General features: G+C 42.4%; 1 protein-coding gene across 5 annotated transcripts in view; it reads left to right on the top strand.

The window, feature by feature from the left end:
- Window positions 1-14,576, top strand: part of ADGRF5 (adhesion G protein-coupled receptor F5) — a 96,693-nt gene that overhangs the window by 25,711 nt on the left and 56,406 nt on the right. The window contains exon 1 of one of the 5 annotated variants that reach the window (XM_074397871.1): window positions 3,563-4,166. The exons of 2 other annotated variants lie outside the window; for them this stretch is intronic. The gene's annotated coding sequence lies outside the window, so the exon portion shown is untranslated. Of the gene's footprint in view, window positions 1-3,562; window positions 4,167-14,576 lie in introns of those variants that run through there. 2 more of the 5 variants (XM_010333975.3, XM_003923085.4) reach the window with 2 other exon arrangements.

Here is a 14,576-nt window from a genome sequence, read left to right as displayed (position 1 = left end):
GAATCTGTTAAACAGGCATCTCTTCCCTTCCCTTGGGAAGCTTACCTTTTTTTTTTTTTTTTTTTTTTTTAGATAGTTTTGCTCTTGTAGCTCAGGTTGGAGTGCAATGGCATGATCTTGGCTCACTGAAACCTCTGCCTCCCGGGTTCAAGCAATTGTCCTGCCTCAGCCTCCCAAGTATCTGGGATTACAGGCACCTGTCACCATGTCCTGCTAATTTTAGCATAGAGACGGGGTTTCACCGCATTGGCCAGGCTGGTTTTGAACTCCTGACCTCAGGTGATCCACTCACCTTAGCCTGCCAAAATGTTGGGATTACAGGCATGAGCCACTGCATTGGACTTGGGAGCTTAACTCCTAGTGCAGGGATGGTTGGAGCTTAACTCCAACTTGCGAAATGGAACATGCTGGAAAATTCAGCAAAATTTAAAAGTGCATTATAGTGTACCAGAGATGACATATGATATGGACAAGTAGAGCAAGTAGAGGGGATGTGGAGAGATGAAATGTAAGATATGGCTGTCAATGAAGGCCTCACTAAGAAAGCAGTGTTTGGGCAAAAGTGAGAATGAGGTGATGGAGGGATTCTTGAGGAAATCTGTGCAAAGAGCATCCCCAGGAGACAGAGAGAACAACAAGTATGAAGACCCTGAAATGCAAGTCTGCCTGGTCCACGAGGAGGCCAGTGTGCCTGGAGCAACATGAGTGATGGAAGAGAAGGTGGTTCAGATCATGTGGGGCTCACCTGCTACTGAAAGGGCTTGTGCTCTGACTGCGGGGGATGAGTTGAGCACAGACGGATTTTATATGACTTGCATTTTCTAAGGACTATTCCAACTACAGTATTCAAAACAGACTAAAAAGGGGCAAGAGGAGATGCACAGAGACAGGTTAGAGACTGATAATTATCCAGTCAAGATACAGTGATATCTTGGATGAGAATGATAGTGGCAGAAGAGGTAAGAAGTGCCAGACTGTACATGTATTTTAAAATGTGATGACAAATTAAATGTAAAGTGTGCAAGGGAAGACTCAAGGATGACTCTTGAGTTTTGATTGGGTAACTGGAAGGATGGAGATGCCCTTTGCCAAAACGGAAGAGACTGATGGTATAGCTAATTTGGGAGGGAAGATCAGGTGTTTAGTTTGGGACACATTCTGTTTGAAGGCCTATTGAACAACTGAGTGGAGATGTCAAGTAGGCAGTTGGATACATGGGTCAGGAATTCAGGTGAGAGGTCTGTGATAGAGATAGACATTTGGAAGTCGTCAGCACAAAGATTTAAGCCAAAACTAGTAGAGATCACCTGGGAAATAATTGTCAACAGAGGAGGGTTTCAAAGACTGAGCTATGAGACACACATATGTTAAAAGGAGGAACCAGCAATGGAAAATGAGATGGAAAGTTTAATTTTGCTTGCTTTTATAGATAACCCAGTATATACCAGCACTGTAATAGGAATGGGCATAACACAAATCAGACTAGTGCCTGTCCTCACGTTGCTTAAGGTCAATGCATTAAATGGATTGTTTGAATGCAATGTGGTAACTTTAAAAAGACATACATTTGGCAGTGTGGGATCAGGGAAAGGAAATACTTGGCTCAGGCTGAGAGAAATAAGAGGGTCCTTGGAAGAAATAACACATGGAACTTAAAAAGAGACTAAACGTTATCCGAGTGAAGAAAGGAGAAAGACAGAGCAGTGAAACAGCTTGGAACATGCTGGAAAATACGTATTTATTTGGTACTGAAATTTCTTCCTGAGAAAGCAGGAGCTTTGTCTCTAATGAGACTGTACCCTACAGTCACGAGAGACCTTCCTATTAACAAACACAGATAACGTGACTGATGAATTCATTACTCTGGCTACATTTGCAGTTTGGTTGAAGAGGTTTGAGTTCAGCCAGCAACATCAGTGTTTTAGAATTCAGGAAAACGACCCCTGTGACAGTCAATTCCAGCCGGTTGCTGTGACAGGGCAGGGTCTCTCCATCCACAGTTCATTCTGGGTTGCTGCCAAGGCCATATGGTGGTTCCATTTTTTTTTTTTTTTTTTTTTTTGCTTTTGTTTTCATTGTAATGTGTGTGCAGCAAGCACAGAGTGTTCCTAACAACAAGCGGGGAACTGTGGGCGAGAAGAATTGCTCCTCTGGGAAGGAAAGGGACAGCCACTTTGACAACGCCCATTCCATGTTAGAGAGCCTGCTGCACCCAACAACCAAAATGCAAGCAGGAAAAAAGGCAGTATTTGCCAGGAGCTGCGTCCCTCAGCAGGCTGTTTCTTAAGTCAGGGTGTATCCAATTCAAGGTGTAGACTAGAGTTGAGAATCAGTACCTAGAAGTGAAATAACAACATTTTGAAGTTCATCCTCTTTTTGCCCAAATACTCTGATCTCAAGCCTAAGTCCTGCTGGTGGTTGCTGACTTGCCCCAGGCTGATAGCACGACAAGAAGGGAAAGCAGCTGGAGGAGGAGAGAGGACCAGCTTGGAGGCACTGGAGCCCAGGGCTCCAGAGAACAATGAACAGTTGCTAAACTCTTCCTCTTGAGTTTCAGCAGAGTCTATAAACTCAGCACTATTAATATCTCACTTTCACACATAATAAAACAGAATCTCAGGGCCAGAAGCAGTGGCTTACCCTGTAATATCAGTACTTTGGGAGGCTGAGGCAGGGGATCACCTGAGGTCAGGGGTTTGAGACCAGCTTGGCCAACGTGGAAAACCCCGTTTCTACTAAAAACACAAAAAGCTAGTCAGATGTGCTGGCGGGCACCTATAGTCCCAGCTACTTGGGAGGCTGAAAGAGGGGAATTGCTTGAACCCGGGAGGGAGAGGTTGTAGTGAGCCAAGATCACGCAACTGCACTCCAGGCTGGCCACAGAGCAAGACTCCGTCTCAAAACAAAACAAAACAAAATTGAATCTCAATAGGATCAAGTAATGTGTACGTGCCCACGTAAAACTGGTGATACTAAAGCGTCAATTCCTACAGCCTGACTCCAGAGTCCTTTCTTTGATACTCTGAGGAATTCTCTGAAGATACTCAGAGAATTCTGAGTATACTCTCACGTGAAGCACTCATTTCCAATGCAGATTGCAGGCCAGGCCTCATTCATTACACTTTCTGTGGGCAGAGCTCCAGAGTAGGCAGTGGCACAGCATTCCCCAACTGTATTCTGATCTTGGGAAGGTTTCTCCTTGGGTCTTAGTTTTCTCTATTGTAAAATGAGGATCAGTGGGGTCAATTCCAGTTCAAAAATTAGCTGACTATAATTCATCTTTAAACCGACAACCTGAATGCAGCCTGCCAACCAGGCCTTTGCCATGTATCTCCTTATCTTTAAATATCTGTGTTATCGAGTGGTATTTTAAGTACCACTAAACTGATAGTTTGATACACAAATACTCACAGAGTTTCCCTGGAAACCTAAGAGAACTGGACATGCCTCCAATGTGGCATTTTTGAGGTACAGCCCTCCCGCAGGGGGAGGACTAAGCAACTTCTATAGGTCTCTCCTCTTCTAGGGATTCTTTTATTCTCTGCTTTCTTGGCACTGCTAAAGACAAAGAATTCATCGAGAGTCTTAATTTTCCTTCTACTCTGAAATTACTATCTAATTTGGTGGTCATCTTTTAAAAGTTGAAACCAGGCATCTTGCACTTCCCATTAGCTCTAACCCATGTTTGGTTGGCTCTGGTTTTGCTTTTCTGATATTTTTCTCTTTGGAGAAAGGAAAGTGAGAACTAGGGGCATTGGCCAAACAAGTCTGTCCACTTAGTGGAGAGGTTTCCAGATAAGAAGGATCTGAAGGACTTCCCATGGGCGTGAGGGAAATTGCACACGCCATCCGGGGAAGAGGACCAGGAAGTCACTTTTTGTTTTTAAAATAGCAGCGCGGCTCTCAGGGATGACTCTGTGAGGCTCGGAGGATCACAGCTGGGGGAGGATCACAGCTGGGGGAGGCCCCAGTGAGGCTGAGTGTGGGAGCGGAACTGCCAGTCCTGCCTGAAAACTCGAAATGAGTCTTGCTTGGTTCTCCCTCCGCTGGGCGTGAGGCCCCCTGCCCAGGAGGCTGCAGGACAAATGGCCCTGTAGTGGAAACTGGGAAGATTTTAGGCATCTGATCAGAGTGGGAGCCAGCAGGGGGACCACAGTGCTGGACAGGTAAGACACTTCTCCTACTACGGTCTGTCTTTCTGTCTCTGCATTCCCTTTGTAGCAAGATCGCAGGGGCTCCTATGTCACTTATCTTAAGGCATCGTCCGCTTAAGATCCTCTCTGCCTGCTTTTCTTTTGCGTAGCTGTGACATGTACATTAGGAAGATAAAGTATGTCCAATCAAGAGCATTGTGCAGACTGTTGGTCTAGTTGATGAGACTATGTTAAAGAAAATTGAGTATCAAGCACCTAGCTAGGATCCTTTAGGACTTTCTTTATAACAGACTTTTTTTTTTTTTTTTTTTTTTTTTTCCCGAACAAGTTCTCTCATCCTTAAACAAGGAAATACTATGAAAACCAGTGCATTCATGAGCTACTGAGCTGCTGCTCTTGCCAAGAGGAGCCCTGGATATTCACTCAGCTCTGGGAGAGTCCTTCTGAAGGGCAAGGGGTGACCTTAGAAATATAAAATGTAGGCTGCAGCCTCACACCCAGGACTGAGAGAAAAGGAGTTTGTAGTCAGCATTACAAAGGAGGTCAGTCAAAGTGCTGGGGCTTCATGGCCAGACAGACTTGTTTTGAAAGGAGGAACTCTGTGATGTATGACTTGCTTAAACCATGTTTTCTCATACTTCAGAAAGCCAGGCCATCCCACTTCACTATAGCTTTTTTCTTCCTTTCGTAAAGGACTAATGTAGTTGTTTTTCAATGCAGTTTAGTTTTGAAACACACAAATAATACTTTAATATATTCTTGTTGTAAAAGAATATCTCTAAACAGAGAGACAGAGAGAGAGAGAGAGAGAGAGAGAGAGAGTGTGTGTGTGTGTGTGTGTGTGTGTGTGTGTGTGTGTTTTGAGACGGAGTCTTGCTCTATCACCCAGGCTGGAGTGCAGCGGCACAATATCGGCTCACTGCAACATCCACCTCCTGAATTCAAGCAATTCTCCTGCCTCAGCATCCTGAGTAGCTGGGACTACAGGCACCCACCACCACGCCCTGCTAATTTTTGTATTTTTAGTAGACTTGGAGTCTTACCATGTTAGCCAGGTTGGTATTGAACCCCTGACCTCAGGTGATCCACCAGCCTCAGCCTCCCAAAATGCTGGAATTACAGGTGTGAGCCACTGCAGGCGGCCTTCTCTTAACTATTTTTCAAGCCCTGCACCCCCAATATACACTCTCTTGCTCCCTGCCCAAAGATTATTCTATCAATTGTTTTTTTTTGTTACCAGTTAAAGGCTTTATTTTCTGTTCTTCTGAGTTCTTAGGATAAGCCGGGGCACAGGACCATAAATTCTCATGGTCAAGTTCATGTGATGATCCTAAACTCCTTCCTTTCAGTGAAAGAATAAAATGATACATGGGAAACATGAATAGCTCTTTTAACTCTTAGAAAAGTCTAAAAGAATTTTACTTATTTTTACCATTATTACTTTGTGTTGGTTTTGGCTTTGACAATTAATCATATTAATAACCTCTTAAGGATTAAATTCTAGATTTGCCAATTAGCAATTTGGACTTTTCCCTTGAAGGCTTTCTTATTATAGAAATGAAAGAAGAGAAAATAAAATAACAGAAAATTAACTAGATGGATAATAGCTAGATTGACAGATAAAGTGATTGGCCCAGAGAAGATAGAGTGAGGGTGGGAGAGATTATCCTTCTATTCAGTTGATAATAAATGCGTTTAACAGATGGGTTCATTTTCCTTCTCTTTTAGTCTTCTGTAGAAAGGTGGCCTTCCCCTTCCCACCAACTATGTTAAGAGACAAGCAAATAAGGCAAACATCACTATGAACAAGTTAATACACCTTATGGAGAGAGTCTTTGGGAAGAAGGTATAAATAGCCAATGTCTAATCCAAAGATAATTACAAACACTTTCATTAGCTATTTTATATTTTTTTGTTTTTCCCAAGGTTTCTCCACCCCAAACTATAGGGCCATTAGGCCTTGCTGATTTTGGACATTCTGTAAAATTTGCCTGCCTTTGTCCCTTCTCCACATCCCTGGCCGCTCTGATTGATCATTTAGCCCTAATGCACAGTGTTAGCCACATGACAGACTTCCACTGAGGCCCTGTAGACTAGCACTGCCTTACTCACTGAGTGTGGCTTCAATGACTGCAATATAGCTACCTCATTCACTGTGCTTGGGGTACTTGGGGACATTTTGGAGCAATTAAAAATATCCCACATGGGTTCCCACCTCCTCTGCTTAATGAGAATAATCTGTCTCCTCTAAATATTATGCATTCAATCTCTTGTATTTATCTGCAACTCTTTTTATTATCAAAAGACTTTTATGCCTCTTCTTTCACCATGTCACCATAAAGCAGGTAACTTATTCTCATCTAATGGAATACACAAGCAAGAGGTTCACAGGTTAATATATTTGCCTTACATCGCACAATGAATCTTTTTGGGGGACTGAGATGAGAAGAAGCCCAGATTGCTGTCTTTGCAGCCCCATTATTCTTTTTTCTTTTTTCTTTTTCTTTTTTTTTTTCTTTTTTGAGATGGAGTTTTGCTCTTACTGCCCAGGCTGGAGTGCAATGTCACAATCTCTGCTCACTTCAACCTCTGCCTCCTGGGTTCAAGTGATTCTCCTGCCTCAGCCTCTCGAGTAGTTGAGATTACAGGCATGTGCCACCATGCCTGGCTAATTTTGTATTTTTTAGTAGAGACGAGGTGTCTCTATGTTGATCTGGTTGGTCTCGAACTCCCAACCTCGGGTGATCCACCTGCCTCAGCCTCCCAAAGTGCTGGGATTACAGGGGTGAGCCACCGTGCCCAGCTGAGCCCCATTTTTTTGTCAGTATTGTGAGGATAAAAATAATGTGGAATAGAGAATTAATGTGATTGCCTGGATTCTGTCAGCTTTGTAGCTACTGGTAGATATTTTGCTGGGAATCTAAAGGTGAACTAAACTATTGCCTTGTCCAGATATTAGTAGGTTCTCTCACCTGCTGTCCATCGGCGTCACCCTAGGAACTTAACAGAAAGAAAACAATGTCCAGACACTTTGCCAGAGTAACTGAATCAGAATCTCTGAGGATAGGGCCAGGGCATGGTTGGTTTTTTTGTTTGTTTGTTGTTTTTAATCTCCAACGTGATGCTATAATGCAGCTGGGGTTGAGAATCACAAAGTCTTGGCTATGTGAGATACAGTGGCTAAATTGAGTAGCAGAAGCAATGCTTGTTTATGAAGCCAAGAAATTAGGGCCAAAAGTACCAGCAGTAGTGCAGATCATTAGAATTCTGGCTGCTGCTGTTTATCAGAACAGACACATCTGCATGTGAGAATGAAGGGGAGATTTCCGACACCTCCAACAATGGCACTGACTTTCCCGTTTAAATTGGAACAACCCCACTGACTTCACTGTAGATACGTTGGCTTCCTGGGACTTGCAGATTTTACGAAGTCAGATTAAATGTTCTAGGTAAACAGGATGTGCTCTTCTAATGCCAGATGACTATCAGATCATACTTTTTACTCAAGGTCACTTTGCCATGTTGTATCCCAATCCCAAGAAAGAGAGGAAAAAAGAAATACTAATTATCCTTTGCATGAGCTGCCACTTTCTGGGTTGAACTAAATATGAATAGACAATAAGTCATGGCTGTTTTTAAATTATAACGTATTTCCCTACAGCCTTTTCCACACTGACATTTCTGGATATAGTTCAAGTTAGTATATCTCATCAGTGCAGTGTTTGTCTTCTTGAGAGAGAGGACTACAGGGCCTGTTCAGGATTTATCTCAGTTTCCCCAGGACCTGCAAGTTTCTGCACAGAGTAGGTGCTCTGATAAGGATGGTTGAGTTAAATATACATATTAGCTAAGGGCACACCGTGATTCATAAGTTACTCACCAGCTCAGCATTTCAGATCACATGGGGTGACTCTGGTCATGATGGTTAAAATAATTGGAATCTTCCCTATTCCCTGAAAGATAATCACCAATCTGAAATCTTTAAAACTACAGCCTAGTGGAATCAGCTACTCTGGAGTGACTTGCTAAGTGCTGAGGAATTGCAAAGGCAGAAAATCTTTCCCCTTAATCAGCTTAGACTCTTAATGGAAAGCAATTCATTGAGAATTTTAAAAACAAACAGTATTTATCAAGTACCTCCTATGTGGCAGGTACCATACTCAGTGATTTATAAAGATGATTGTTAATCCATTTAGTTATTCCAAAAATTCTATGCCTCAGATAAAATTACAATCCCTATATTATAGATGGGGCAATCCAGAAAAGTTAAGTACATTGCTGAGACAAAAAGCTGGGAAATAGTGGCATGTTAGGATTCCATCTCAGGCAGTGTGACTTCAGAGTCCATATGCCTAATTACTGTGCTATGCACAAAAAACACGCAGTGCTGAAAAGTGATCCACATGGCAGGACCAGATGACTAGCTGAGCAGAGAAATGCAGTGCATGCAGTGGAAAGATATATCTTTGGGGAGGACAAGAAAAGAAGCAATATTCCGGAAAGGTCAGAATTGAGACTTTGGAGGCAAACTTGACCACTTGGCAAGTGTGTTTATTTAGCCAAGGTTCACTTTCCTCATCTATAAAATGAAGATGGTGCTAGTTCTCATGATACGGGGTTATAATGATTAAATGAGTCCAGTCATGTGTTGTGCTTAACCTAATGCCTGCCATATAACAAGTGTCTGGCACACAGTAAGTGCTTGGTAAGTGATGCAACTGTTGTTACCAAATAAATAAGCAAGATGTGAAATGATGAGTAAAGCTCAGGAAATAAAAATAGAGCATATCAGTTGCCAAGAATAATGTGAGAAGAAGCTGCAAGGTAGCAATCATTCCACCAATATTTTCTACTAATTTTTGTGGCAATACTTTGCGAAAGAAAGTACAATAAAAGCTGGAAGCAGGCCAGTTTGTTCTATACCCAAGTGTTACGGGAGAAAAATTGACAGAGTTCATTTTACATGAGGTCATGGTGATCATGCTTGCCTGGTGAATTAGCTTAAATATCCTCTGGGCATTTGCAAATGTTTTAAGTATTTAAATATGATACAGCCACAATTTAGGAAGAATAGTGTTCTGGGCAAATAAATTCCCTGCTGTTGTGTTGGATTATTGGTCAGGGAAGAAAGGAGGGAGGGGCCCATTCAGGAGATTATTGTAACCATCTAGAGGTAAGATGATAATGTCCAAACCAATGTGGTGGCCCAGCGTGCAAGCCAGTGTGGTGAGATGACAATATCCAAACCAATGAGGGGCTCTCAGCATATCAGCAGCAGGTAACAAGACTTAGTGCCTGGTCAAATTGCTGCTCCTACTCCTGCACTTCTTGTATGTCCAAGGACACCTGTGAGGGAGAATGAAGCCAGCAATTGGCAAATCTGGGAAGAAACAGGTTAGCAGAGAGCAGTGGAAGAGGAGACAAGTTCAGTTTTCAATGATCTGAATTTACATTGAAGTGGAAATAACATAGTTGGAAAGACATGCCTAATATCTATCAAAGAGGGGAAATAGGTATGCAGAGAAAAGAGATACCTTTGGGGACAAGAAAAGGGGCAATACGCCATAAAGGTCAGAGGGTGGAAGCACAGTTTGGAAAATTCACAAATAAATTGATAATTAAAACTACAGAAGTGGAAGAGCTCACTATGAGAAAGTGTCAAGAGAGAGGAGCTGTAGACTCAGGAGAGGTATTTGGCAGGACGCACAGTGAGGAGGTTGCAGGATGATGAGGATGGGAGGATAGAAGGAGAAATGGTATAAGCTCAGGAGCCGTGGGAACCAGGAAAGGGAAAGGGGGCTCTGCAGAAGAGGAGGCCATGTACAAGTTGAGCAGGTGCCCACTGCAGGCCAGGGAGAGTGAGGACTGCAGCAAGTGTTATGGGTTTGCCTTTACAGAACACTTTTCATAATGAGGTGAGGACTAAAGCCAAACTGTCCAGAGCAAGGAAATATTGATTTAGGAAGGACTTCTCAGAGTACTGTATTTCTTGAGGTTGGGGAAGGCGGGATAAAGTAATACTTTCTTTGTTTTTTTTTTTTTTTTTTTCATCTAGAGTAGTGCACACATTATATGTTCAAAGTCTAACAGAATCCCTAGAGAAGGAAATGAAGATTTAGCAGAGAAGTCACCGGCCAAGGACAGCAAAGCCTTTTCTTAGAGACAAGTAATGGATGGGGGCCAAATAGGGAGGAAGAGTAGGCTAAGATGGCCCTGCCAATTACTGTGATGTTGGAATATTTTTTGCCACGTGGCAAATAACTGCTTCCTCCACCCCCTGGGGTTCCTCCCCACCTCTGCTTTAGCCATCTAACGCCTTTCCTGGGATCCTCCACAGACTTCACTACTATCCAGCAGTGACACCGCTAAGATCTGGCCCAGCAGGAGACCCCCCACTTTCTGCTCCTGCACTGTGGACAGAGACTGTTATGATTGGTCCATTATTTTTATTATTATTAAAATATTCAAGTATTATTTTAGATCTTACCTAATACGTGGTAGAACCAGAGAACTGTAAGGCTTGAGAAAGACTGATATAAACAACCTAATATAAAATGAGCTGTGCAAAGTTTTCTCCAGTAACACTTGGGTATGGAACACACTGGGCTGAGTGCGGTGGCTCATGCCTGTAATCCCAGCATTTTGGGAGGCCAAGACGGGCTGATCACTTGAGGTCAAGAGTTTGAGACCAGCCTGACCAATATGGTGAAACCCTGTCTCTACTAAAAATACAAAAATCAGCTAGCATAGTGGTGCACGTGCCTGTAGTCCCGCTACTCGGGAGGCTGGGGCAGGAGAATCACTTGAGCCTGGGAGGTGGAGGTTGCAGTGAGCTGAGATCACACCATTGCCCTCCAGCATCAGCACTGCAGTGAGACTCCCTCTAAAAAAAAAAAAAAAAAAAAAAAAAATTGACCCACTCCACAGGGCTTCCCTCCATCTGCAATTGGAATGCACGCCTGGCATTGTTTTTCCAGGGCTTAGGGAAACCCCTCCACATGGTGAATTAATGCAAGATACACTCGATAAGAGCAGAGTTAGGAACTCAATGTTTTCATACAGATGGCAATCTCTTGCTTAAAGGCTAAGCTCCTCAGTGACCTACAACAAGGAAAGATGGATAAAAGGTTATCAACACTGCCCACATGTGCAGTGTGTTTTGGAAAACTTGATCCCATTGTATACAAACAAATGTTCCCCTGTAATCTGATAGTACTGAGCTTCCCTGATACAATGCTTCTGCAGGGCCTGATTTCAAGGCAATGGAAAATTAAATAGAAAAAAAAATGTCTTCAAGGCAGTTCTTTAATTGGTATTGTGTCCCATGTTTGTGTTAAATAAATATTTAGCTTATAGTTCTACATGTGCAAGAGATGAATCATCTAATCAAATAAGGTCAGCAAAGATAAGTCTTACCACCTCTGCAGCTGAAAATACAGATTTATGAAGGCAGGCTCTTAAAGTTACACTTAAGGGTTTTTAATTTGTGCTTCTACAGTTCTGGGAGGAGGCTTCTGATGACATTCCATCCTTATTGCAACTTTATGCCTCATAGAGATGAGCAGAGGAATAATCACAGTAAAATTTGCAATGATAGATCTCCTGAAAGTTGGCATTGCCAACTATCATCCTCCATTAAGAGAAACTGTTCTTTAGGATTAGAATGCTTATATGTGTTCATCTATTTTCAGACTCATTTAGTCTCTATTTTGATAAGTATATGTTTCCAAAAGGGCTGCCTGAGCATAGTCTGTATCCCAGAACACAGGGTTTGGGGGACACTAGTTTATATGCCCTTGGCTTTTTTCAAAGGTTACAATATTGTGTCCAGTTAGCTAGCTACAGGCCAAGGTTTAGTAAGAAGCATGAGTTCCCTTGCTATTGTACTAATACAATTAGTTCCTTTCTTAAAGAGAAAGCTATGTGTATAACATCACCTTCTGCAAGAACATGAAAGCTCAGCAGTTTACATGTGGACAGAACCTCCACCCTCTCCTTCATTTTGCAAACAAATTTCTTGGGTTTCATGTACTCACCATCTCCAAGTCCTTACCCCTCAGACACTCTATAACTATTCCCCATATAATTTCCATCTAACCATCCCAATGGGATTATCTTTGCTAAGAGCATATTATGTCTCCAAATCCAATGGGCAATATCAATCTCCTCCTTAATGCACTTCTCGGCACCACTGGACATAGTTGACCATCCCCTTCTTTTTTTGGGGGGGGGGTGGATGGAATTTCAACCTTTTTGCCCAGGCTGGAGTGCAATGGTGTGATCTCAGCTCACTGCAACCTCCACCTCCTGGATTGAAGCAATTTTCCTGCGTCAGCCTCCTGAGTAGCTGGGATTACATGTGTCCGCCACCACACTCAGCTGATTTTTGTATCTTAGTAGAGATGGGGTTTTACCACGTTGACCAGGCTGGTCTCAAACTCCTGACCTCGGGTGATGCACCCACCTCAGCCTCCCAAGGTGCTGGGATTATAGGCATAAGCCACCGCACTTGGCCCCCTTCTTAAAACTTGACTTTCCCTAGTTTCCTTGACTCTCCACTAGCCTTGTTTGCCTCCTGTTCACACCTCTCTGATTTCCTTCCTGCCTCAGGTGATTAGCGACTTTTTAGACCTGGTGACAGGAGCACTAAGAAAAATTTACTGAGGCAGTTGTCGGAAAAGAAAGGCAGATTTATTAGAAAAAGTATAAAAACATGTTGCAAGGATGCAATGGGCAGGCCAGCAGAAAGGAGCTGACTGCAAGGAGACGCAGCCTTGCAGGGGGTTTTATAGAATGTTGCTTCTATTGTGTGTTGAAGAAGGCTTTATGTAGTACTGATAATGCCAAGGTTGCAGGGAGCTAACTTGCATTATTTTTAAACAGGCAAGGGTCTAATCATAAGTTAGACACAGGAAGATTATGAGTTATTTGCACTGGAAGGCTATGTGTTCTGGACCATGAAGAAAGGCAGATTTATAGCTTATCTGCTTTATATTTTTGCTTTCACCTGATCCTGCCAGTCTGACTCTTTTCCCCTAATTAGGACTCCATAATTTCCAATAGTCTTGGCCTGGTCGTCTTTCTCAACTGGACCTTTGATTGTTAGAATTCTGGGGGATTTGCTCCTAGGCTACCTTCTCTACTCTCTCTATTGCCTCCCTAATAAATCTTATCTAATCCTTTCGTTGCAATGACAAGTCCTCCCCACCTTGGCCTCTGCTCACCTCACCAGCTCTGCCTTGTACCATTCACCTGCTCCCTTTTCATGTTCCAGCCACTCTGGCCTGATTGTAGCTCTTCAAATGTGTCATGCTCTTTCTTCACCTCAGGGCCTTTGCACATGATCCTTTTTTCCACTTAGAATCATCTTCCCCTTCTTTCAAACTCCCCTGTTGTTTTTAGCCAACTCCAACTTATGCTTCAGGTTTTGGCTCAATTAAATACTCCCCCTGGGATATCTTCCACAAATCTCTAAGACTAAGTCATGTCATTTTGGTACAGGCTTTTGTAAACAGTTCAGCATAATGATTCAGGAGATAAGCTCTGGAGTTAGCGACTTTCTAGGTTAAAATCCTGGCTCTGGCACTCACCAGCTGTATGATCACAGGCAAATTATTTAACCACTCAGTGGCTCAGTTAATTTATATCATACTAGATCTGTGCCCTTTAATTAGATATCATGCTAGAACCACCCCATTAGGATCATAAAGATTAAGTGATTTAATGTCGTCAGTGCTAAGTTTATTGCCTGGCACATAGTAAGTCCTCAACAAATGTTAATATTATGATTATTTTTCTTGGTAGCACTTTCACAGCCACAGTTAAACAATGAATTGAGTAATTTATTCTTCAATAATGTTCATCTACTTCATTAGACTTCAAGCTTCATGGAGACAGGGTCCATTATCTTGTTTACTGCTACTTCCCCTTCACTTAGTAGAATTCTTAACATGTAACAGGACTTCATAAATGTTTTTCCAGTAAAGGAATACACAAACGAATAGATGAGTAAAGGAATAAATAGTTTTACTTCATGGAATATTTATAACCATAAATATAATACAGGCAGGAAGGCTAAGGGCCTAGACTAAGTGTGTGTAGGTATTCAGGGGAAGTACAGACTATTTATAACTGGACAGATAGGAATCCTTCGTCTGCGAGGAAGCCCTTTGCCTGGACACTGGAGGACGCATAGAATCTGAATATGTAGTGATTGTGCTGGGGCTAAGGGACAGAAAAAGATGGAGATTCATAAAACAAATAAATGGCAGGATTATTCTGATTTCCCCAAACACAAAAAAATTGTTTGACAGTAATTACTCCTGTCCACCCCCAAAATTAATTCTCAAAGATTGACTTGGCATTTTTACTTTTGCATGAGCACTGGAAAATCTCTTGCACTATTTTAGCTTATGAAAAAGC

Source organism: Saimiri boliviensis, chromosome 4, assembly GCF_048565385.1.
Source record: "Saimiri boliviensis isolate mSaiBol1 chromosome 4, mSaiBol1.pri, whole genome shotgun sequence".
Taxonomy (NCBI): Eukaryota; Metazoa; Chordata; class Mammalia; order Primates; family Cebidae; genus Saimiri; species Saimiri boliviensis.
This window is presented reverse-complemented; position numbering and strand designations above follow the sequence as displayed.